Source organism: Corythoichthys intestinalis, chromosome 13 (assembly GCF_030265065.1).
Source record: "Corythoichthys intestinalis isolate RoL2023-P3 chromosome 13, ASM3026506v1, whole genome shotgun sequence".
Classification (NCBI taxonomy): Eukaryota; Metazoa; Chordata; class Actinopteri; order Syngnathiformes; family Syngnathidae; genus Corythoichthys; species Corythoichthys intestinalis.
In genome coordinates this window covers 20,793,780-20,805,045 of record NC_080407.1, presented here as the reverse complement: position 1 = coordinate 20,805,045, position 11,266 = coordinate 20,793,780, and positions in this window count along the sequence as shown.

Here is an 11,266-nt window from a genome sequence, read left to right as displayed (position 1 = left end):
ACATTTTCTGCTACAGACTTCTGGTTTAGGCAGAACAACAATGTGTGACTGAAGTAAGTGGTGATAGAAAAAATTGAAATTTAAAATCAAAGCAGAGCAACCCACAGAATAATCAAGAAGGGATTCAGCACGACGTAGATGAGGCTACTCGACTTTCTGTGCTGTGCATGGTTGTGTCAACTCCTGGAAGCGCCTACATACACTACATGGTTGGAAGCTGAATGTTTTGATCAGCGACCAGCTGTTAGAGAAGGGCCAGTGTGGAGTTAACCCGCCATACGCCTAAAATCTAATGCAGCAGTAAATAATAAGTGAAGGATGTGGCTGGCTTAAAAAGGATCTTATCACTTCGTTGACCGTTCATGGACAAAATTCTAACAGTCTGCACAGCCTGTGTTAGCATGAGGTGGAGATTGATACCCCTCCCACCTGAGTGACCAAAATAAGGCAAAATTACAAATAATATGACAGATTATAATTATGATATTATGAGCTCATCACCCACGTGGATCCATATAAACACAAGCAATATGTCATTCTTTTATTTATTGCAGATATTTATCACAATAAAACTTTTGGACAACATGATTCCATTTCTTATTTTATTTACAACAATTTGTGCATGTGCAAAACAGGTCACTAAATCACAATTCATAAAATGATTAGAAAAATATTAACGTAGGTGGAGCATGACTCGAGCCTTCAACCAACAGTCATCCACAACTTTAGGCAGCACGTGTAAAAAGTTGAATGCAAGTAGTCTCGATATATGTCCATCAACGTACACTAAGTTGTTGTGGCACATCAAATTGTCTTAACAGCGTTTCCACCTGTAAACAATAAACTTGGAACACTTGCATTTTTGTGTGACTTGTAATAGACGAGTGTTTCCCATTTCTTTATCGTTGTATAACTACCGTTTAGCAAAGCTAATGATGTCTCAGCTGTGACGCAAAACAGAATTGTTGTCAAATTGAACATAATTGTTCAATCTTACTCGGACATTACACGTACTGATTAGCAGCAGAATATAGCTTAGTAGTTAGCATGTGATGAATTTTGCTTGTGGACATAAGCAGTCGTGTTTTACCTAAAGGAAGGCTTCATTTTTATTTATGTTATTCCCTGACCAAGAAGATTTTGTTGTTGTATTTAATTCATTTATACAGACAATTTTGAGTGGTATTAAGACAAATGTTTACTTTTTTGCATTCCTGGATACTTAAGAGATGATTAACAAGTTTGTATTCCTTGTGTATGTTGATGTATTTTTTGTTCAAATAATGCAATCTGAATTTGCTAATGTAATCCAGACATTTATTCTTGAAGTTTTCAAAATGGTCTTAAGTAGTTTTTGAAAACAAAGGTTTGAATCGAACGGTGTATCACCTGAACCAATACATAATCACACCAGGGTGCTGGAGCCTATCCCAGCTAACTACGGGCAGTAGGCAGGGTACACTCTGAATTGGTTGCCAGCCAATGGCAGGGCACAATGCGACATATCCATACAATAATTCTTTTTTAATACCAATATCAACTGCTGCTATTACATGGAGGAACAGTTCAAATCTACCATAACAATAAATTATCAGTAATACATCTCATTAGGAGAAGTATGTATGCTAACTTCAGTAATATGAGAGAATATCTGAATCAATTTATAAAACCATTCAAAATAATTGCCATATCCGAACCATGGCTCAAAGCAGATAAAGGTATGGATTTTGAACAGGATGGTTATGATTTTAACTGTTTAAACCAAAAGAATAACAGTGGAGGAGGTCTGGCCTTCTATGTGGATAAAAATTTGAACTACATAGTTATAGAAAGTATGAAAACTGTGGTTGATAACCTCTTGGAATGTTTAACAATTGAATTAGATGATGAAAAAAAGCAAAAATGTCATAATCAGCTGTATATAGAGAGCACCAGGCTCCAGTATTGAAACATTCAGGGACTGGATAGGAGAAATGTTTTCAAAAGCCATTCAAAAAGTTGTGGTCATTTGTGGGGATTTCAATATTGATTTGCTCAATCTGAACAAGTACCAATCGGTTTATGAATTTATCAATACCATGTACAGTATGAGTTTGTTTCCAAAAATCACCACACTGAGCCCAATCACAACCCACAGTGCTACTTTGATAATATATTCACCAATGACATTGAAAGTAATACAGGAAGCGGACTGTTAAGTAATGATATTAGTGATCACCTAAAAGTTTATAATGGCACCCAGCTAAGAAATTTGCCAGAACAATGTCAAGTACAGGCGAGTGAGGAACTCATTTATAAAGGATTTATTGGCACAAAATTGGGAAGATGTATGTAATGGAATTGACATTGACCGTGTATATCAAACATTTTTGAATATATTCACATCATTATATGATAAAAACTGCCCAATACAACGGCACAGCAGAAAACAAATACAAAGATCGACCATGGTTCACGAAGGGATTACAAAACGCTCGTAAAACGTAAAATACACTGTATAGAGAATTCATAAAACAAAAAACTACAGAGGCAGAAAAATATAAAAATATACTAACCAATATCATAAGGCCATGTGAGAAAGAATACTATAGTAAAATATTATTGTATAACAACAAAAACAATATTAAAGGAATGTGGGACATATTGAATGGAATTATTAAAAATGGTGCTAAGTAACAGCGCTATCCTCAATACTTTGTGGGAAATTATGTGAAGAAGGATAATATGGATGAGATAGTCAGCAGCTTCAATGTTTTTTTTTGTAAATGTTGGACCAAATCTGGCAACAACAACAAAAATAGGGCTGCAGCTTTCGAATATTTTGGTAATCGAGTAATCGACTGAAAATTTTATCGAGTTATCGGATAAAACATTTTTTTTTTTAGGTAAAGAGGAATTATAAATATAGTTGAGAAAACAAAACATTTCATCTAATATTGAACCATTTTCAGTCAATCAATGTTTTTATTTTTCAATGTACATTGTTGAAAACAGCCAACAATTGCATCTCAAATGTGACTTTCACTCAAAAAACTTTTAGAGCTTATAAAAAATATATTTCTTACCTAAAAACGTCATTACGCTTAAAAGTTAGGCGTTTTTCCCACGTGTTTCACTTGTGTCAAGCTATAAGTTCTAATTAAGTTTTAAGTTAGTCTAAACTGTAAGTCCTGATAGGATTTTGAGTTTTTGCAGTGTTCAAAATAAATGCTGTGCTGTATTGGAGCACATTAGCACCAGTGCTACTTGGTGTTTTATCCAGCAATGACTACTGAGCTAAAATTGACAGTTAGCAATATTAAGTTTTTATTTTACACCCTAATCACTCTACAGCGCTGTTTTCACAGATTAAATAAAGGCTGTATGTAAGAGCTAGCCACGCATCGACAGTGGTCATAATGAATATACCCTACCCACCGACGTCACAAAACCACGTGCTCGCTGTATGGTTCCGCCCACTTGTCCGTCATTTTGTCTCTGTATTAGCATTGGTTTCAATTGATCGATGAATTTAAAATGCATTTCATGGAAGACCCGGTGCTTTCTGATGCCGTAAACTCACTGGATGTGTTGCATAAAAGGCGTTATGTGGAAAAGCTTCGTTCTATACAGTCGCCAGATCCATATTTGATGCCTAAATCGATGATTTTTGACCGGCTGCCTTCGCCGTCTCTGCCTGACCCTGATATTTACAACTATCTTGTCCACACAAAATCAGCCTATTCTCACGAAAGTTTGAAAAAGAGCTTGGAGGCTTATAGATACTTCGTTGCTGGTTGGGTGAAACAGGTCCTCGTCCACGAAAATTCGGCAGGAATCTATCTTGTGCTTGGAAAGGTGAGTTACGAAATTTTCAGTTCAAAATCTTTTGTTATTGCTAACATCCACTGTCAAGTCTAATGTATTTCATGTCGTTTGTCAATGGAGTTAGGGCTTTTAATGTTTATATGGTTTAGCGATAGCACTCTCACTACATACATACGTGTATGTTGTTGGCGATTAGCCTAGCAATGATCTTAATTGTGGTTGTCAGCCCAAAACCCTCTAAATATATATTAAATGCATTTTACCAGATATAAAATGACTACTACATAATCTGTGGTAATCGTTTGGAGCCCAGTGGCCTATACTACGAACCGAGTTCAACCTCCCCAGAAGTAATCCAGTTTACCATCGGGTAACCGGAGTTGACAAAACCTGGTTGTCTAGTTTGTGGTCAATCGGTGCTACGACGCTGATTATGAGGTTGATTAGTCGAACCTGTGTCAACCCAGTCAGAGTTACTGCGCGTTCACATAAAAGGGGGCGGTGACCAGAGTCAAACACTACTTGTGACGATGGTACGGGCACCTTACTTCACGGAGGAGGAATGCGCGATGATCATGCGGAATTATGAGGAATTAAAATCCACCCTCACCGCGAAATCCAACACCGCTTCGGCGAGTAGAGCGCAACGGGTCTGTTGACAGCGAATTTACAGATCGTGTGATTTGTGAATGCGTCAATATGCCAGTTTACTTATGTCCATGAAAAGAAATAAAGCCTGCTGTCAGGACAATAAAATAAGATTTGGTACATTAACAGTAAGAAATAATTGTCACGCATCACCACACGAAACAAGGTGATTGTATGTTTAGTCCCCTTGACTGTACGAATACGTATGTTCTTTTTTTTAGTTTGGGCCTAAAAAATCCAGCCCGACCCGACCCGAGTCCGATCAATAAACTTGATTTGCAGGCCCGAGCCCGACAACCCCCCCCATCTGGTAGAACTACAAGTCTCTCCGTCTTCTCCGTCTATCTTCTCTGTTATTGCAACCGACCGCCACACACGCCTTCACCATTTTGATTATTAATGTTAAAGAGCAGAAAAACACGTCGTAAATAGGAGGAATGTACGTAGCCGTAACAGGTAAACATGATGTGTTGACGGACAATTGGGCGGCACCAGTCAGGAGGAAGGAGTTGTGACGTCACGTGGGTAGGTTCTATACACAGATCACTTCCTGCCAATATCAATAAATTGTTTTTTTAACAGAGAAGGTTATTACAGTTTGAGGGGGAGCTTCACTAACAGCACCAGAGGGTACGGACTCCATTAAAAGGTTTTTGCGTTTCTGTTTGAGGAGTGAGGCTGTGGATTAAGTTACAGTAGATGAGGGGCTCAAGCAATGTCCAAGCATGACCCAGTTTAGGAAGGGACACAAGCACAGGGTTTTCACAGGATATAGGGAAGAAGAAGGGGTTTAATTATAGGGGGTTTCCACACATCTGTTATTGTGTGGTCCTTTTTCATTTTATGTTTGTTCATCTTGCATCTTATGTATATGGTTATTTACTTTATTTCTTTGTTGGTTTGAGGACTCGTTAAATAGGGCGGACTGATATAATTAGGGCTGCAGCTATCGAATATTTTAGTAATCGAGTAATCGACTGAAAATTCTATCGATTAATCGAGTAATCGGATAAAACAAATATACAGTGGTACCTCTACATACGATCACTTCGACACACGATCTTTTCGACATCCGACGTAAAATTTGAGCCGCCATTTGTTTCTACATCCGACGAGTTGCTCGAAATACGACGACATGACAGCACTGCAAACGAACGCACGGTGGATTTTCTTGTGTGAGAAATCAACACAGTTTTCAAAAAAAGTTGATACAGTTGGAGAAACAAGGAAAAAAGTAATGCTTACCTTTGAAATGAAGATGCAAGTTATAGAAAAATATGAGCTTGGGGTGCGCGTCCCTGAACTGGCTCAACAATACAGCTCCATGGTCCTCTTCCGACCACCGTTCGCCACTATTTATAAGTTAAGGTGACAATTATTATTGTGGTAACATTGCCAAGGAAATCGCCAGCTTCGTCACGTTTTTATCATTTATTTAAGAACTTATCCAACACAAAACGCCCATTGTCTTAAGCAGTTGACTGCTCTCAAGAAAACGAAAGTATTATCTCTACCGCACCGACCTATCTCACTATGACGTCAGCTTCGCGGTGCGTTCAGGGACAGTAAAAAGTGTCCGCCATATTAGAATCCAATTCGTTACATTATTTACAGGAATAATTATTAATTATTCTTCTTATTGTTATATTATTCTGACTTATTTATAACTTATTTGTTTTTCTATGTTTAATTGCCATTTGTAACAGTGCCAGCAGTATTTATTAAGAATTTAGTGTATGTTTTTAGGCTTTGGAACGAATTAATGGAATTATAATGTATTCCTATGGGAAAATCCTGCTCGACATACGACCATTTCGACTTACAAACAAGGTCCTGGAACGAATTAAATTCGTATGTAGAGGTACCACTGTATTTTTAGGTGAAGAGCAATTATAAATATACATGAGAAAACAAGACATTTCATCTAATCTTGAACCATTTTCAGTCAATCAATGTCTTTATTTTCGATGTATATTGTTGAAAACAGCCAACAATTGCATCTCAGATGTAATTAAAAAAAAAAAAGACTAATTTACTGCTTTCACTCAAAAAACTTTTAGATCTTATTAAAAAAAAAAACAAAAAAAAAACATATATATATATATATATATATATATACCGTATACCTAAAAATGCCGTTACGCTTGATAACACACATCACTTAAAAGTTTTTTTCCCACGTGTTTCAATTGAATTTCTATTTGTGTCGAGCCATTTTTAAGTTCTAGTTAAGTTTTAAGTTAGTCTAAACTGTAAGTCCTGTGGCTTATACTACGAACCGAGTTCAACCTCCCCAGAAGTAATCCAGTTTACCATCGGGTAACCGGAGTTGACAAAACCTGGTTGTCTAGTTCAGGGGTTTTCAACCCAGTCCTCAAGGCACACTGTGGGTCCTGGTTTTTGTTCCAGCCGATCCAGCAGAGACAGTTGAACCAATGAGGCTTCTGCTAAAACAAGCCACACCTGACTGCAATCAACTGATTGCACTTGTAAAACACCAGATTGGGGAAAAAGTGTTGTCATCTTGTTTGGTAAGAATGAAATCCTGCACCCACAGTGTGCCTTAGTGGAATAGGTTGGGAACCCCTGGTCTAGTTTGTGGTCAATCGGTGCTACGACGCTGATTATGAGGTTGATTAGTCGAACCTGTGTCAACCCAGTCAGAGTTACTGCGCGTTCACATAAAAGGGGGCGGTGACCAGAGTCAAACACTACTTGTGACGATGGCACGGGCACCTTACTTCACGGAGGAGGAATTATGAGGAATTAAAAGCCACCCTCACCGCGAAATCCAACACCGCTTCGGCGAGTAGAGCGCAACGGGTCTGTTGACAGCGACCGACCCCCCCCCCAAAAAAAATAAAAAAATATGTTATATTTGTGAGGAATCAGGAGAAGAAGGAAATGCGGGGATGCCATGCGTTGTTGCGTAAATAAAAGCCCGTCTTTTGTAACGATTTTTCACACTTAAACAAGACTGTAAGATGCATATTCAATAAACATTTATATCTTTCATATGTGTGCGTCTGTCCTATCAGTGGATTTGACATTTAATTTAATCTCCTCGAGTTGGCAGAAAAAAACTCAAGTTTTCTCAATGTTTAAATAGTCTACATATTTCTATGATTATTATAAATGCATCAATTTGAAGCGTTTCCATACCCCACTCCGAATCGCACGGCATACAGTGTTCTTACGCAGATATTCAGCATCACCGATGGAATACATATATTGTTCCTGGCGAAAGAGCGCACGGACAGGCACACACAATCTGCGCGGTTGTGAGGGCCTGACTCGGCGGGTTACATTAGTGACGTCTGCCTAGATCAATTGGCACAGGTAAAGAATTCCCTCAGCTGAAAATCTATATCTTTCATGGAGAACATCTTCCGGGTACGCCAGCGGATTCTGGCGGTCCCGAAATACCCGTGCCCTCCAAAGAGAGCCCCTCACAATCCGCGCGCCAATGTCGTATGGGTCGTCCAAGTACGCTGTCATTGTCAGGGGGACACGTCCGCGGAGGAGTGCTGTTTAAATAGAGCGTGGTTAATTGGAATCCTGATGTTAAGCAAGATCTAACTCTGACACGACCAGGTTTGGCGTGTGGCATGTGTTGCCATGGCAACACTTCTCGGTTCCAACATATCCACCTTTCGTAGTCTCGCATAGGCACGAACTTACGTCGCACGTGATAAAGTTACTCTCGAAGTTACCCTGCTAAGCCAGAAAACCGGCTTCGTAGTATAGGCCACTGATAGGATTTTACATTAGGGACCAGTGCTACTTGGTGTTTTATCCAGAAATGACTACTGAGCTAAAATTGATAGTTAGCATTATTGAGTTTTTATTTTACACCCTCATCACTCCACAACGCTATGTTATGTTAAAGCCTGTATGTAAGACACGTTAGCCACGCATCGACAGTGGTCATAATTAATAGAAACCTAGCCCTCCGCAGGGCTAACGTTACGCGAGCTTGTGACAGTAATGTTAATCTTATTTATTAGCGCTTAGTGCTCTACTGCTTTAAGATGGCGGCTGTTTACTAACGCTGCCCAGACGCGGCCGAGTCTGTCAATTCGCATCTAGTTCAACATACATGTGATCTCTGAGACTCATCAGACGCTACCTGCTATCAACGTAGCATCATCCGGGCTAGTATTAAGCAACGTCGGCGTCGTTTGTAGCGGCAGTCGGCTGATTTTTGTTGTTCACATTAAAAGTAGTCCGAGCAAAACGTGATGCTTAGAGCTGTCAAAATAAACGATTACTCGAGGTGAATAAAATTACTCGGGTCAGTTTTTAAACTTGAGTTACTCGAGTTGCTCGAGTATTCGTTTTAGCTCTAATATAAACACTATTTTGCACTGTTGGTCTCCAGTATGTATATAACCTGTTTTGAACAAAAAAAGTGGAAATGACAACAACGCCTTTGACCATACCTGCTGTTTTTGTTTAATTATCAAATATAAAACTATTCAGTCTCATTTTCTTCCTCTTGAATGTTTATCTGAACAAGTTGAATAAATATCACGCTTAAAAACATCTCGTCAAGCATGTTTGGTTGCCAGTGGGACATCAATATTACAAATTTTGACAAAAAATTTTTTTTTTTTCTCTTTAGGTCCAAAATGTTGATTACAATTGGATGAAGAAAACAACAGTTTGGACATGAAGGTTATGGTGTCCCGAAAAAGGAACCTTATTTGGCAAAAAAAACAAAAAAAAAACCTAAATGACCGTTTTTCTCATTCTTTAACAGCCTGGGTTGCCATATAACTAGAGCTGAAACGAGTACTCGAGCAACTCGAGTTACTCGAGTTTAAAAACTGATCCGAGTAATTTTATTCACCTCGAGTAATCGTTTATTTTGAAAGCTCTAAGCATCACGTTTTGCTCGGACTACTTTTAATGCAGGACAACGCGATGTCACGTGCGGAGAGGAAGAAGGAAAAAAAAAAAAACCTTACCGCAGCCGACAGCCGACACAAACGACACCGACGTTGCTAAATACTAGCCCGCACGATGCTACGTTGGTACAGGTAGCGTCTGATAAGTCTCATAGAGATCACATGTGTGTTGAACTAGATGCGAAATGACAGACTCGGCCGCGTCTGGGCAGCGTTAGTAAACAGCCGCCATCTTAAAGCAGTAGAGCGCTAAGCGCTAATAAAGAGCGCTAAGCGCTAATAAATAAGATTAACGTTACTGTCGCTACTAGCTCACGTAACGTTAGCCCTGCGGAGGGCTAGGTTTCAATTAATTATGACCACTGTCGACGAGTGGCAAACGTGTCTTACATACAGGCTTTAACATAACATAGCATTGTGGAGTGATGAGGGTGTAAAATAAAAACTTAATCATGCTAACTATCAATTTTATCTCAGTAGTCATTGCTGGGTAAAACACCAAGTAGCACTGGTCCCGAATGTGCTCCAATACAGCCTGTATCATACATTTATTTTGAACACTGCAAAAACTCAAAATCCTATCAGGACTTACAGTTTAGACTAACTTAAAACTTAACTAGAACTTAAAAATGGCTTGACACAAAGAGAAATTCAATTGAAACACGTGGGAAAAAATCCAAACTTTTAAGTGATGTGTGTTATCAAGCGTAACGGCATTTTTAGGTATATATATATATATATATATATATATATATATATATATATATATACAGTGCCTTGCAAAAGTATTCGGCCCCCTTGAACCTTGCAACCTTTCGCCACATTTCAGGCTTCAAACATAAAGATATAAAATTTTAATTTTTTGTCAAGAATCAACAACAAGTGGGACACAATCATGAAGTGGAACAAAATTTATTGGATAATTTAAACTTTTTTAACAAATAAAAAACTGAAAAGTGGTGCGTGCAATATTATTCGCCCCCCTTGCGTTAATACTTTGTAGCGCCACCTTTTGCTCCAATTACAGCTGCAGGTCACTTGGGGTATGTTTCTATCAGTTTTGCACAGGTTGGATGGAGAGTGTTTGTGAACAGCAGTCTTCAGCTCTTTCCAGATTCTCGATTGGATTCAGGTCTGGACTTTGACTTGGCCATTCTAACACCTGGATACGTTTATTTTTGAACCATTCCATTGTAGATTTGGCTTTATGTTTTGGTTCATTGTCCTGTTGGAAGATATATCTCCGTCCCAGTCTCAGGTCTTGTGCAGATACCAACAGGTTTTCTTCCAGAATGTTCCTGTATTTGGCTGCATCCATCTTCCCGTCAATTTTAACCATCTTCCCTGTCCCTGCTGAAGAAAAGCAGGCCCAAACCATGATGCTGCCGCCACCATGTTTGACAGTGGGGATGGTGTGTTCAGGGTGATGAGCTGTGTTGCTTTTACGCCAAACATATCGTTTTGCATTGTGGCCAAAAAGTTCAATTTTGGTTTCATCTGACCAGAGCACCTTCTTCCACATGTTTGGTGTGTCTCCCAGGTGGCTTGTGGCAAACTTTAAACAAGACTTTTTATGGATATCTTTGAGAAATGGCTTTCTTCTTGCCACTCTTCCAGAAAAGGCCAGATTTGTGCAGTGTATGACTGATTGTTGTCCTATGGACAGACTCTCCCACTTCAGCTGTAGATCTCTGCAGTTCATCCAGAGTGATCATGGGCCTCTTGGCTGCATCTCTGATCAGTTTTCTCCTTGTTTGAGAAGAAAGTTTGGAAGGACGGCCGGGTCTTGGTAGATTTGCAGTGGTCTGATGCTTCTTCCATTTCAATATGATGGCTTGCACAGTGCTCCTTGAGATGTTTGAAGCTTGGGAAATCTTTTTGTATCCAAATCCGGCTTTAAA